The sequence below is a fragment of the Salmo salar genome, chromosome ssa01 (assembly GCF_905237065.1).
Source record: "Salmo salar chromosome ssa01, Ssal_v3.1, whole genome shotgun sequence".
Taxonomy (NCBI): domain Eukaryota; kingdom Metazoa; phylum Chordata; class Actinopteri; order Salmoniformes; family Salmonidae; genus Salmo; species Salmo salar.
In genome coordinates, this window is record NC_059442.1 from 8,462,458 (window position 1) to 8,478,995 (window position 16,538).

Sequence of the window (16,538 nt, forward strand, 5' to 3'; positions counted from 1 at the left end):
TCTTCATATTTTCAAGCATGGTGGTGGCTGCATCATGTTATGGGTTTGCTTGTCATTGGCAAGGACTAGGGAGTTTTTTTAGGATAAAAATAAATGGAATAGAGCTCAGCACAGGCAAAATCCTAGAGGAAAACCTGGTTCAGTCTGCTTTCCAACAGACACTTGGAGACAAATTCATCTTTCAGCAGGACAATAACCTGGATGAATGAAAAAAGGAAACCGCACACTGTTCTTGATAGTACCACTGATATTTAATAAGCTTACGTATCGGCCTAACGGCCTTCGTCAGAGCTTTTGCAGGACAATAACCTAAAACACAAGGCCAAATATACACTAGAGTTGCTTACCATGACGACATTGAATGTTCTTGTGTGGCCTAGTTACAGTTTTGACTTAGATCGGCTTGAAAATCTATGGCAAGACCTGAACGTGGCTGTCCAGCAATGATCAACAACCAACTTCACAGAGCATGAAGAAATGTTTAAATAATAATGTGCAAATGCTGTACAGTCCAGGGGTGCAAAGCTCTTAGAGACTTACCCAGAAAGACTCACGGCTGTAATCGACTCAGGGGGGTGAATACTTATGTAATCAAGATACCGTATATTAGTGGTTTGTTTCCCTATTTATTTTACACATGCTAGAATGTTTCTTCCACTTTGACATTACAGATTATTTTGTGTAGATCGTTGACAAAAACGGACAATTAAATATATTTTAATCCCAAGTTGTAACACAACAAAATGTGGAAAACAATCAAGGGGTGAGAATACTTTCTGAAGGCACTACATTGTCCTAGTGGTGTTGAAAGCCATAATGTAAGTAACCTAATATATTTCCCTCTAACTCCCCCGAATGCCTCTGTTAATCCTACAGCTATTGTCTGTAGTAATCATGTACCTATGATCCAGAGTTATACTATTAGCAGTGAGGCAGTTCACCCTGCACTATTACTATTACCGCAACAATACCTCTGATAAGACTCCAAGTAAAGCAATAAAAACAATAAAGGATTCCAGCAAAGCGCTAAAAACAGCCCACAATAACATACACTACCGTTCAAAAGTTTGAGGTCACTTAGAAATGTCCTTGTTTTTTAAAGAAAAGCAATTTATTTTGTCCATTAAAATAACATCCAATTGATCAGAAAAATAGTGTAGACATTGTTAATGTTGTAAATGACTATTGTAGCTGGAAACGGCGGATTTTTAATGGAATATCTACATAGGCGTACAGAGGCCCATTATCAGCAACCATCACTAGTCTAAAGAAGGCCTGTTTTATTGCTTCTTTAATCAAAACAACAGTTTTCAGATATGCTACTGTAACATAATTGCAAAAGGGTTTTCTAATGATCAATTAGCCTTTTAAAATAATAAACTTTGATTAGTTAACACAACGTGCCATTGGAACACAGGAGTGATGGTTGCTGATAATGGTCCTCTGTACATATAGATATTCCATTAAAGATAGATATTCAATTAAAAATCTGCCATTTCCAGCTACAATAGTCATTTACAACATTAAGAATGTCTACACTGTATTTCTGATAAATTTTCTGTTATTTTAATGGACCAAAAAATTTTGCTTTTCTTTCATAAACAAGAACATTTCTAAGTGACTCCAAACTGAGAAACAAGGTTCATGAAATCGATAACTTGCTTGTAACAGATAACATTCCCATACTGACTATCTCTGAAACACACTTAGATAATACCTTTTATGATACAGCTGTAGCAATAAATGGTTACAACTTCTTCAGAAGAGACAGACATGCCAATGGGGGTGGTGTTGCTGTTCATATTCAGAGTCATATTCCTGGAAAATTTAGAGAGGATCTCATGGAAAAGGCTGTTGAAGTAATATGGTTACAGGTTCACCTGCCTCACCTAAAGCCCATTCTTGTGAGAAGTTGCTATAGACCACCAAGTGTTAACAGTCAGTATCTGGATAGGATGTGTGAAATGCTTGATAATGTATGGGATATCAACAGACAGGAATATTTTCTGGTTGACCTAAATATTGACTAGTCATATATTCATTTAGCTGTCCACTCAAGAAAAATCTTCAACTTAACCTGGTTCAGGTTATCAGTTAACCTACCAGGGTGTTTACAAACAGCACAGGAATGGCATTATTAACATGTATCGGTCTTTACTAATCCTGGAGAAATCTGCTCTAAAGCAGTATCCACATCCATTGGATTTAGTCATCATAGTATAGTAGCCATATCTAGGAAAACTACATTTCCAAAGACTGGGCCTAATATAGTGTATACAGTGCCTTCGGAAATTATTCAGACCCTTGACTTTTTCCACATTTTGTTACGTTACAGCCTTATTCTAAAATGGATTCTCATCAATCTACACACAATACCCCATAATGTTGCTAATTTATTAAAAATAAGAATACCTTATTTACATAAGTATTCAGACCCTTTGCCATGAGACTGGAAATTGAGCTCAGATGCATCCTGTTTCCATTGATCATCGTTGAGATGTTTCTACAACTTGTTTGGAGCCCACCTGTGGTAAATTCAATTGATTGGACATGATTTAGAAAGGCACACACCTGTCTATATAAGGTCCCACAGTTGACACTGCATGTCAGAAGCGAAAAACCAAGCCATGAGGTCAAAGGAATTGTCCGTAGAGCTCCGAGAGGATTGTGTCGATGCACAGATCTGGGGAAGGGTACCAAAACATTTCTGCAGCATTGAAGGTCCCCAAGAACACCGTGGCTTCCATCATTCTTAAATGGAAGAAGTTTGGATCCATCAAGACTCTTCCAAGAGCTGGCAGCCCAGCCAACTGAGCAATTGTGGGAGACGGGCCTTGGTCAGGGAGTTTACCAAGAACCCGATGGTCACTTGGACAGAGCTCCAGAGTTCCTCTGTGGAGATGAGAGAACCTTCCAGAAGGACAACCATCTCTGAGGCACTCCACCAATCAGGCCTTTATGGTAGAGTGGCCAGACGGAAGCCACTCCTCAGTAAAAGCACATGACAGCCCACTTGGAGCTTGCCAAAATGTACCTAAAGGACTCTTAGGCCATGAAAAACAAGATTCTCTGGTCGGATGAAACCAAGATGGAATTCTTTGGCCTGAATGGCAAGTATCACGTCTGGAGGAAACCTGGCACCATCCCTACGGTGAAGCATGGTGGTGGCAGCATCATGTTGTGGGAATGTTTTTCAGAGGCAGGGACTGAGAGACTAGTCAGGATCGAGGGAAAGATGAACGGAGCAAAGTACAGAGAGATCCTTGATAAAAACCTGCTCCAGAGTGCTCAGGACCTCAGACTGGGATGAAGATTCACCTTCCAAAAGGACAACGACCCTAAGTACACAGCCAAGACAACACAGGAGTGGCTTCGGGACAAGTCTTTGAATGTCCTTGAGTGACCCAGTCAGAGCCAGACTTGAACCCGATCTAACATCTCTGGGTAGACTTAAAACTATCTGCGCAGCTACGCTCCCCATCCAACCTGACAGAGCTTGAGAGGATCTGCAGAGAAGAATGGGAGAAACTCCCCAAAACAGGTTTGCCATGCCTGTAGCATCATACCCAAGACGATTCGAGGCTGTATTCGCTGCCAAAGGTGCTTCAACAAAGTACTTAGTAAAGGCTCTGAATACTTAAAAAAAAAAATATATATATATATATATTTTGAAATCTAAATCCAAAAAACATTCGCCGAATACAACATGTGTTGACCTTACCGTGAAATGCTTATCTACAAGCCCTTAACCAACAGTGCAGTTCAAGAAAAAGTTAAGGAAACATTGACCAAATAAACTCAAATAAAAAAGAATAAAAAGTAACAAAATAAAATAACCATAAAGAGGCTATATACAGGGGGGTACCGGTACCGAGTCAGTGTGGAGGCTATATACAGGGGGTACCGGTACCGAGTCAATGTGGAGGCTATATACAGGGGGTACCGGTACCGAGTCAATGTAGAGGCTATATACAGGGGGTACCGGTACAGAGTCAATGTGGAGGCTATATACAGGGGGTACCGGTACCGAGTCAGTGTGGAGGCTATATACAGGGGGTACCGGTACCGAGTCAATGTGGAGGCTATATACAGGGGGTACCGGTACCGAGTCAATGTGGAGGCTATATACAGGTGGTACCGGTACCGAGTCAGTGTGGAGGCTATATACAGGGGGTACCGGTACCGAGTCAGTGTGGAGGCTATATACAGGTGGTACCGGTACCGAGTCAGTGTGGAGGCTATATACAGGGGGTACCGGTACCGAGTCAGTGTGGAGGCTATATACAGGTGGTACCGGTACCGAGTCAATGTGGAGGCTATATACAGGTGGTACCGGTACCGAGTCAATGTGGAGGCTATATACAGGTGGTATCGGTACCGAGTCAGTGTGGAGGCTATATACAGGGGGGTACCGGTACCGAGTCAGTGTGGAGGCTATATACAGGGGGTACCGGTACCGAGTCAATGTGGAGGCTATATACAGGTGGTACCGGTACCGAGTCAGTGTGCAGGGGTACAGGTTAGTTGAGGTAATTTGTGCATGTAGGTGGGGGTGAAGTTACTATGCATAGATAATAAACACTGTAGCAGCAGTGTAAAAAACAAATGGGGGGTCAATGTAAATAGTCCGGTGGCCATTTGATTCATTGTTCAGCAGTCTTATGGCTTGGGGGTAGAAGCTGTTAAGGAGCCTTTTGGTCCAAGACTTGGCGCTCCGGTACCGCTTGCCGTGGGGTAGCAGAGAAAACAGTCTATGACTTGGGTGACTTGACGCATTTATGAAGATACTAATAACCATAAGTAAAAACTGTTAAATCCCTGTGGATTGATGAAGAATTGAAAAATGTTATGTTTGAGAGGTGTTAGGTTCTGAGAATATGAAATGTTACTTATTCATGTCACTGATGGAGTGCTAAGGTTGACGGTCTACACCAGAAGTTAAGGGTTATAGGAGGAAGGTATATAGTGGGTGCAACTAAGCTTAGAATGTTTTGAGTGCAGGGAAGCGATTACATGTGGCAGGCATTAATAAGGGGAGACGGGTGGAGATCTTTGAAACTAACAATGTCACTGAGGGAGAGAGGGTCCTGTATAACGTTTACATTATGTCAGGGTATGTCACTGAGGGAGAGAGGGTAATGTATAACGTTTATATTATGTCAGTATATGTCACTGATGGAGAGAGGGTCCTGCATAACGTTTACATTATGTCAGGGTATGTCACTGAGGGAGAGAGGGTAATGTATAACGTTTACATTATGTCAGGGTAGGTCACTGAGGGAGAGAGGGTAATGTATAACGTTTATATTATGTCAGGGTATGTCACTGAGGGAGAGAGGGTAATGTATAACGTTTATATTATGTCAATATATGTCACTGAGGGAGAGAGGGTAATGTATAACGTTTATATTATGTCAGGGTATGTCACTGAGGGAGAGAGGGTCCTGTATAACGTTTACATTATGTCAGGGTATGTCACTGAGGGAGAGAGGGTAATGTATAACGTTTACATTACGTCAGGGTATGTCACTGAGGGAGAGAGGGTCCTGTATAACGTTTACATTATGTCAGGGTATGTCACTGAGGGAGAGAGGGTAATGTATAACGTTTACATTATGTCAGGGTATTTCACTGAGGGAGAGAGGGTAATGTATAACGTTTACATTATGTAAGGGTATGTCACTGTGGGAGAGAGGGTAATGTATAACGTTTACATTACGTCAGGGTATGTCACTGAGGGAGAGAGGGTAATGTATAACGTTTACATTATGTCAGGGTATGTCACTGAGGGAGAGAGGGTAATGTATAACGTTTATATTATGTCAGGGTATGTCACTGAGGGAGAGAGGGTAATGTATAACGTTTACATTATGTCAGGGTATGTCACTGAGGGAGAGAGGGTAATGTATAATGTTTATATTATGTCAGGGTATGTCACTGAGGGAGAGAGGGTAATGTATAACGTTTATATTATGTCAGGGTATGTCACTGAGGGAGAGAGGGTAATGTATAACGTTTATATTATGTCAGTATATGTCACTGAGGGAGAGAGGGTAATGTATAACGTTTACATTATGTCAGCATATGTCACTGAGGGAGAAAGGGTAATGTATAACGTTTACATTATGTCAGGGTATGTCACTGAGGGAGAGAGGGTAATGTATAACGTTTACATTATGTCAGGATATGTCACTGAGGGAGAGAGGGTCATGTATAACGTTTACATTATGTCAGGGTATGTCACTGAGGGAGAGAGGGTCCTGTATAACGTTTACATTATGTCAGGGTATGTCACTGAGGGAGAGAGGGTAATGTATAACGTTTACATTATGTCAGGGTATGTCACTGAGGGAGAGAGGGTAATGTATAACGTTTACATTATGTCAGGATATGTCACTGAGGGAGAGAGGGTCATGTATACCGTTTACTTTATGTCAGGATATGTGTATTGTTAGCCATCAGGGATCCTCTGGGAGGAGAAGAGACACAGTCTGGTATCAATAACCATGATAGCCTTGAGTTGGGGAGGAGTGAGCGCTTTGGGGTCGAGGTCAGGTCAGATGAAGTGAGGAAGAACAGATATCACTAAGGTTCTGTCTAGCAACAGAGATGCTTTAGCTGTTTGGTTGTGGAGGAGGAGACTCAGCCTAGGAGAAAAGGTTAAATACCGTTAAATATCAGTGATTGTGGAAAATGTTTTTTTGTCTGAATACAGCTATGTCGACCCTTTGGTAAGAATTAAACTTGGTTAAGCTTCTCTAATGTCCGTGAGTTATTTACTCTGAAAAATAAGAACCTAACGGAGGGATGAGGCAAAATACATTTCAAATCTGTGTTACTGTCACTGCTTCCATCGTGGATATGAAAGGACGACCAAGGCGCAGCGGAAGTGTGGACACACACAAGACTGCCACGTCCTGACCCCCAAACTACTACACCAGCTCCATCTGCTGGTCAGGACGTGACAGTTACTGCACAGCTCATCATCAAACGTACTGTGTATTGAGAAATCAAATCAAATTTTATTTGTCACATACGAATCAAATCAAATGTATTTATATAGCCCTTCTTACATCAGCTGATATCTCAAAGTGCTGTACAGAAACCCAGCCTAAAACCTCAAACAGCAAGCAATGCATGTGTAGAAGCACGGTGGCTAGGAAAAACTCCCTAGAAAGGCCAGAACCTAGGAAGAAACCTAGAAAGGAACCAGGCTATGAGGGGTGGCCAGTCCTCTTCTGGCTGTGCCGGGTGGAGATTAAAACAGAACATGGCCAAGATGTTCAAATGTTCATAAATGACCAGCATGGTCAAATAATAATAATCACAGTAGTTGTCGAGGGTGCAACAAGTCAGCACCTCAAGAGTAAATGTCAGTTGGCTTTTCATAGCTGATCTTTGAGAGTATCTCTACCGCTCCTGCTGTTTCTAGAGAGTTGAAAGCAGCAGGTCTGGGACAGGTAGCACGTCCGGTGAACAGGTCAGGGTTCCATAGCCGCAGGCAGAACAGTTGAAACTGGAGCAGCAGCACGGCCAGGTGGACTGGCGACAGCAAGGAGTCATCATGCCAGGTAGTCCTGAGACATGGTCTTAGGGCTCAGGTCCTCCGAGAGAGAGAAAGAAAGAAAGAGAGAAAGAAAGAGAGAATTAGAGAGAGCATACTTAAATTCACACAGGACACCGGACACTTAAACTACTGCAGCATAAAAACAGGAGGCTGAGACAGGAGGGGTCAGGAGACACTGTGGCCCCATCCGATGATACCCCCGGACAGGGCCAAACAGGAAGGATATAACCCCACCCACTTGACCAAAGCACAGCACCCACACCACTAGAGGGATATCTTCAACCACCAACATACCATCCTGAGACAAGGCCGAGTATAGCCCACAAAGATCTCCGCCACGGCACAACCCAAGGCGGGGCGCCAACCCAGACAGGAAGACCATACACATGGTTAGCAGATGTTAATGCGAGTGTAGCGAAATGCTTGTGCTTCTAGTTCCGACCATGCAGTAATATCTAACAAGTAATCTAACAATTTCACAACAACTACCTTATACACACAAGTGTAAAGGAATTAATAAGAATATGTACACAAAAATATATAGATGAGCGATGGCCAAATGGCATAGGCAAGATGCAGTAGATGGTATAGAGTACAGTATATATATATATATATATATATATATATATATATATATATATATATATATATATATATGAGATGAGTAATGTAGGGAATGTAAACATCATATAAAGTGGCATTGTTTAAAGTGGCTAGTGATACATTTATTACATCCAATTCTCGATTATTAAAGTGGCTAGAGATGAGTCAGTATGTTCGCAGCAGCCACTCAATGTTAGTGATGTTTGTTAAACAGTCTGATGGCCTTGAGATAGAAGCTGTTTTTCAGTCTCTCGGTCCCCGCTTTGATGCAAATGACTGATGATTGGCCGACAGACATTGATAATAAGAAGCTTGTGGAAGCTGTTTTGTTAGATTTCACTGCAGCTTTTTACATTTTTGACCATAATCTGCTGCTGGAAAAACATACGTGTTATGGATTTACATCCCCTGCTACAGAGTCGATCGAGAGTTACCTATCTAACAACAATGGAAGCCTCTCCAACATAATCTAATCAAATCAAATTATATTTGTCACATGCTGCCGAATACAACAGGTGTAGACCTTAAAGTGAAATGCTTACTTACAAGCCCTTAAAAACCAACAATGCAGTTAAGAAAAAGAAGTTAAGTAAAAAATAGATAAGTAAAACATTTAAATAAAAATAACAAATAATTAAAGAGCAGCAGTAAAATAACAGTAGCGAGGCTATATACAGGCGGTATTGGTACAGAGTCAATGTGTTTTGAGTGTGCAAAGCTGTCATCAAGGCAAAGGGTGGCTACTTTGAAGAATCTCAAATATAAAATATATTTTGATTTGTTTAACACTTGTTTGGTTACTACATGTTTCCATGTGTTATTTCATAGTTTTGATGTCTTCACTATTATTCTACAATGTAGAAAATAGTAAAAATAAAGAAAAACCCTGTAATGAGTAGGTGTGTCCAAACATTTGACTGGTACTGTACACCTGCTAGCTACCGAGATTGCTGAAAAGGCTATAAAATATTGTGTGCACAACACCGCCCACACATTGCTCTTGGCTGTGAGACATGTCTGTTATCACCACAGCCTTCCATGGTAGAGTGTAATCAAAATAGTATACAAGCAGTTTTACTATGACTTCTGCCTTGCATGGCTGGACTAGTCCCGTGCCCTGGGGAAGAACATTTTAATGGCACCCCTCATGGCATCAGAGTGAACAATGTGCAGTGTTCAAGCACATGTTGCCAGATTGAGTTGGAAAAACAACATATTATTGATGCAGGACTGTGAATACCAGTGGCGATCGGTGACATTTACATTTCAGTCACTTAGCAGACGTTGTTATCTAGGGCGACTTACAGGAGCAATTAGGGTTAAGTGCCTTGCTAATGGGCACATTTACAGATTTTTCACCTAGTTGGCTCGGGGATTCGAACCAGCAACATTTCGGTTAAAGGTTCAACGCTCTTAATCACTAGGCTACCTGTTTAAGATGTTTTTTATGAGCATGGCCTTATTTCTAATACAGCATATTGGATGACTGTCACTCATATTCCATTCATCCAGCTCAACGTAACATTGATAGGTTTAGGCTACTACATGAAACTAAAATATTCCCTATACCCATCATGAGGTTGCTACAACCTAGCCTATGAATTAATGTTTACAACGTAGGTGCACAGGTCGAGATAAAGATGAATTAATTAAGGTGACAGACAGTGACACATTCAATACAACCTTGCACACTGTTGCCTGCATCTATCTGATCTAGGGTGTAGCCATTAATCCAACAGTTGCAAACAAGCGTTTCTGTTGAACAAATTCAGATATGTTTATTCCCGTTTCATTCCGTTCATGAACCGTTTTTCAACAGAATCGGCAGAATGAATACACCCCTGATCAGACACAAACATAGTTCTCTTTAATAGCAGCTACATACAAACAGCATGAACATTTTGCTCGTTGTAGAATTCCTTCTCGCATCTACGCTCTCTCCTCCTGTCACCTTTTCCCTTTGCTTGTGGAATTCAGTGCACAACACATCAGCTGTCTGACCAGGCGAAAAAACCTTTTTAAGCCAACCGCTACACACAGCCTACATTGTTGATTATAGCCATAGCCAGCTAGCTAATATAACATCCTTCTCTGTTTGAGCCAGGTGTTTGAGTAGGCTAAACTAGCTAGCTGCATTAGCTACCTAAGTGAAAGTTTAAAAAAATACAACTAAATATAACTCTCTCTTTTCTTGCTCTTTCATTTTTAAAGAAATGTACATTTGTTCAAAACTGTTCAGCTGTTGTCTTTCTCTCGAGTCAACTACTCACCACATTTTATGCACATTTTAAGCCAAGGTTCTCCATTTAGAAGGCAGGAGTTGCAGGCTTGAACATCAAACTTGTGGGGATTTTGGAGGACAAAGAACAAGGGAAACCCACAGAGATTGTGTCCAAGCTTATTCCCAAGCTGCTGGGCGACGACAACTTTCCAAAGCCCCTCTTCATTGACAGTGCACACCACTCTCTACAGTCGAAGCCCTCACCACTTGCCAAGCCGGGTACCATAAACGCAAGGGTACATAAGACTAATGAAACAGGAGGGGTGTCTGATTCTACACCATGGGAATCTTTTATGTGGTTATGAGAGGTCATATTATTTCAGTCTGCTATTAAAAAAAAGGGAATCGCATGCGACTGGATGAGATAGAATAAAACCTCCCAGCTTTGGAGGAGACATACAGAACTTCACTCTCTCAGGTTGACTACAACAATATGAACACAATGCTATTCTTAGTTCTCAGGTCAGTAACCTACCATTAAAGCTGAGACAAAAACAATTTGAACTAGGGGACAATCCAGAAAGGTTGCTGGCTAGACAACTAAAGGGTGCACAGGCTAATAGAACAATCCATCAAATCAGGTCTAGGGTGGACATCTCGCTGACAAATCCTAAAGAGATAAACAAACTGCTTCAAAGAAATTTACTCAGAGTTATAGTCTTACAGATCCAATGATTCTGGTTCTGACGTATCAGCCTTTGATTCTATCAATCTGCCAAAACCTGATGATAGTGCCAAAAGAGAATTGAAATCAAATTTCACAACAGAATAAATAATTGAGGCAAAAAAGAATTCCAACCGGGAAAGAATACAGGAGAGGATACCATTTAAAGTGAGCTAGAGAGGATACCATTTAAAGTGAGCTAGAGAGGATACCATTTAATGTGAGCTAGAGAAGATACCATTTAAAGTGAGCTAGAGAAGATACCATTTAAAGTGAGCTAGAGAGGATACCATTTAAAGTGAGCAAGAGAGGATACCATTTAAAGTGAGCAAGAGAAGATACCATTTAAAGTGAGCTAGAGAAGATACCATTTAAAGTGAGCTAGAGAGGATACCATTTAAAGTGAGCAAGAGAGGATACCATTTAAAGTGAGCAAGAGAAGATACCATTTAAAGTGAGCTAGAGAAGATACCATTTAAAGTGAGCTAGAGAGGATACCATTTAATGTGAGCTAGAGAGGATACCATTTAAAGTGAGCTATAGAGGATATCATTTAAAGTGAGCTATAGAGGATATCATTTAAAGTGACCTAGAGAGGATACCATTTAAAGTGAGCTATAGAGGATACCATTTAAAATGAGCTAGAGAGGATACCATTTAAAGTGAGCTATAGAGGATACCATTTAAAGTGGTGCATGACCACTTAACTTGCCTGGGACTAAAAATACCTAGAAATCCAAAGCTCATTTTCAAGCTTAACTACAGTGAGCTGGTTGCAAAACTTAAACAAAACATAGAGAGCTGGAGAATATTGCCTCTTTCTATGATGGGGCGCATTAATGCCGTAAAAATGGTTTCTCTTCCCAGGTTCCTTTATCTTTGCCAGAATCTTCCAATTTTTCTTACCTCTTCATTTTTTAAGACATTGGACTCGACAAACTTGCCATTTGTCTTGGGTTACAAAAACCATCGTATTTGTAAAACCTACTTGCAAAAGCCCAAGGAAAGTGTCGGCTTAGGCCTACCCGTCTTTAAGCATTACTACTGGGCTGCAAATGTCAGGGCAACTGGGTTTCCCTGATAAGTTGGACATGGTTGCCCCACTGTGGCTAAATATGGAAGTCAAGTCTGTAATCAATTCAATCTCTCCCATTTACATTTTTTTCTCTGTTATTTACAAGTCAGACACTATATCAAAGGGCTAATTAAAAATGTTGATACCCTCCTGTATAACATTTGTTTTATGATTTGCTACAGCGCCCTCCAAACTCAAAACACCCCATCTCACAGTTTGTCTCCTTTTTCTCCAACGATACAGATTCCTCTACTTGTCATCTCAAGAACACCTGGGGTAAAGAGTTAAATATTGAGATCTCAGAGCCCTGTCTAGAATTCACTTTTGTTCCTTCAATGCCAGATATCAATTGATACAATACAAAGTCATGCATATACTTCATTTCTCCAAAACCAAATGAAATATAATTAATCCCCAGGTATCCCCACTTTGTGGCTCTGCCTCCTACTTAATAATTTTTGGAGGAACATCTTTGATTGGTATTCAAAGGTATATGAGAGGGCCATTGAACCTGATGCAGAACTTGCTCTCTTTGGCTGCTCAGAGTCTGTTCTAAGATCGGCCTATGAGGAACAACAGGCTCTGATGTTTGGAACGGTGGCTGCAACTATAAAAAAAAATCCTCACAGAATGGAAGACACACACCCCTCCCTCGCTTCCTTAGATGGCTAGCAGAAATGATTACCACCATTAACTTGGAAAATATACGTTTTTTTAAGGACTAACTCCTCCAGCAGATTTCTGAAGATTTGGGGTCCGTTTCTACCCCGTCTGGACGGAGACTGACTGTGAACACTGACTAGGAACACTTACTGTTGATTTAACTGTCATTGTTGTTCTATTCTTGTCCCATGTCTTGCCTAAGCACTACTTCTATTCATATGTCTGGCAGCTGTGTTTTTTTGTTTTCTACTAAATTGCAAAAGAAAATCCTTTAAAAAAAAGTTTAATGTTATTCACACAGTACACAGTATGTCATCACTATGTTGATAGGTTAATTTCACTCAATAATTTGGAATGAAAAGTTCTAGGTAGCCCAGCCAGCCTGTGCATTTCAAATCAAATCAAACTTTACTTGTCACATGCGCCGAATACAACATGTGTAGACCTTACCGTGAAATGCTTACTTACAAGCCCTTAACCAACAGTGCAGTTCAAGAAGAGTTAAGAAAATATTTACCAAATAAACTAAAGTACAAAAAAAAAACTATTACACAATAACATAACAATAACGAGGCTATATACAGGGGGTACCGGTATATAGTGTGCAGGGGTACAGGTTAGTTGAGGTAATATGTACATGTAGGTGGGGGTGAAGTGACTATGCATAGATAATAAACAGAGAGTAGCAGCAGTGTACAAAAGAAATGGGGGGGGGGGGGGGGGGGTCAATGTAAATAGTCCGGTGGCCATTTGGTTAATTGTTCAGCAGTCTTATGGCTTGGGGGTAAAAGCTGTTAAGGAGCCTTTTGATCCTAGACTTGGCGCTCCGGTACCGCTTGCCGTGCGGTAGCAGAAAAAACTGTCTATGACTTGGGTGACAGGAGTCTCTGAAAATGTTATGGGCTTTCCTCTGACACCGCCTATTATATAGGTTCTGGAAAGCAGGAAGCTTGGCCCCAGTGATGCACTACCCTCTGCCGAGCAGTTGCCATACCAGGCAGTGATGCAACCGGTCAGGATGCTCTCGATGGTGCAGCTGTAGAACTTTTTAAGGATCTGGGGACCATGCCAAATCTTTTCGGTCTCCTGAGGGGGAAAAGGTTTTATCATGCCCTCTTCACGACTGTCTTGATGTGTTTGAACCAGGATAGTTCGTTGGTGATGTGAACACCAAGGAACTTGAAACTCTTGACCCGCTCCACTACAGCCCCATTGATGTTAATGTGGGCCCATTTGGCCCGCCTTTTCCTGTAGTCCACGATCAGCTCATTTGTCTTGCTCACATTGAGGGAGTGGTTGTTGTCCTGGCACCACACTGCAAGTTCTCTGACCTCCTCCCCTCCTCTCTGTTCTCCTCCCTCCTCCCCTCCTCCTTCTTATTGTTGTAGGTAATCGGGCCTACCACTGTTGCGTCATCAGCAAACTTAATGATGGTGTTGGAGTCATGTTTGGCCACTCAGTCGTGTGTGAACAGGGAGTACAGGAGGGGACTAAGCACACACCCCTGAGGGGCCACAGTGTTGAGGATCAGCGTGGCAGACGTGTTGCTGCCTACCCTTACCACCTGGGGGCGGCCCATCAGGAAGTCCAGGATCCAGTTGCAGAGGGAGGTGCTGAGCTTTGTGGGCACTATGGTGTTGAACGCTGAGCTGTAATCAATGAACAGCATTCTCACATAAATCAAATCAAATGTATTCATAAAGCCCTTCTTACATCAGCTGATATCTCAAAGTGCTGTACAGAAACCCAGCCTTAAACCCCAAACAGCAAGCAATGCAGGTGTAGAAGCACAGTGGCTAGGAAAAACTCCCTAGAAAGGCCAGAACCTAGGAAAAAACCTAGAGAGGAACCAGGCTATGAGGGGTGGCCAGTCCTCTTCTGGCTGTGCCGGGTGGAGATTATAACAGAACATGGCCAAGATGTTCAAATGTTCATAGATGACCAACAGGGTCAAATAGGTGTTCCTTTTGTCCAGGTGGGAAAGGGCAGTGTGTAGTGTGAATGAGATTGCATCATCTGTGGATCTGTTGGGGAGGAATGCTAATTGGAGTGGGTCTCGGGTACCCGGCAGGATGCTGTTGATGTGAGCCATGACCAGCCTTTCAAAGCACTTCATGGCTACTAACTTGAGTGCTACGGGGCGGTAATCATTTAGGCAGGTTACCTTTGCTTCCTTGGGCACAGGGACTATGGTGGTCTACTTGAAACATGTAGGTATTACAGACTCAGTCAGGGAGAGGTTGAAAATGTCAGTGAAGACACTTGGCAGTTGCTCCGCGCATGCTTTGAGTACACGTCCTGGTAATCCATCTGGCCCTGCGGCATTGTGAATGTTGACCTGTTTAGAGGTCTTGCTCACATCGGCTACCGAGAGAGTTATCACACTGTCATCCAGAACAGCTGGTGCTCTCGTGCATGCTTCAGTGTTGGTTGCCTTGAAGCAAGCATAAAAGGCATTTAGCTCATCTAGTAGGCTTGCCTCACTGGGCAACTCGCATCTGGGTTACCGTTTGTAGGCCATAATAGTTTTCAAGCCCTGACACATCTGACGAGCGTCAAAGCCGGTGTAGTAGGATTCAATCTTTATCCCGTTATGACGCTTTTCTTGTTTGATGGTACGTCTGAGGGCATAGCGGGATTTCTTATAAGCGTCCGAATTATTAGGCCGTCATTGAAAATAAGAATTTGTTCTTAACTGACTTGCCTAGTTAAATAAAGGTAAAATTAAAATGAAAAAAATAATTATTATTGTCCCGCTCCTTGAAAGCGGCAGCTCTATCCTTTAGCTTGATGCCGATGTTGCCTGTAATCCATGGCTTCTGGTTGGTGTATGTACGTATGGTCACTGTGGGGACGACGACGTCGAGGCACTTATTGATGAAGCCGATGACTGAGGTGGTATACTCCTCAATGCCATTGGATGAATCCCGGAACATATTCCAGTCTGGGCTGGCAAAACAGTCCTGTAGTGTAGCATCCGCGTCATCTGACCACTTCCGTATTGAGCGAGTCACTGGTACATCCTGCTTTAGTTTTTGCTTGTAAGCAGGAATCAGGAGGATAGCATTATGGTCAGATTTGCCAAATGGAGAGCGGGGGAGAGTATTGTATGCATCTCTGTGTGTGGAGTAAAGGTGGTCTGGAGTTTTTTTCCTCTGGTTGCACATGTGACATGCTAGTAAGAATTTGGTAAAACTGATTTAAGTTTGCCTGCATTAGAGTACCTGGCCACTAGGAGCACCGCTTCTGGATGAGCATTTTCTTGTTTTCTTATGGCCTTCTACAGCTGGTTGAGTGCAGTCTTAGTGCCAGCATCTGTCTGTGGTGGTAAATAGACGGCTATGAATAATATAGATGAGAACTCTTGGTAGATAGCGTGGTCTACAGCTTATCATAAGGTACTCTACCTTAGGCGAGCAATACCTCAAGACTTATTTAATATTAGACATCACGCACCAGTTGTTATTGACAAAAAGACACACAACCCCACCCCTTCTCTTACCAAATGTAGCATCTCTGTTTTGCCAGTGGATGGAAAATCCCACCAGCTCTATATTTTCTGTGTCGTCGTTCAGCCACGACTCGGTGAAACATAAGATATTACAATTCTTAATGTCCCACTGGTAGGATAATCGTAGGTCATCCATTTTATTTTCCAATGATTGCATGTTTATTTTCCAATGAT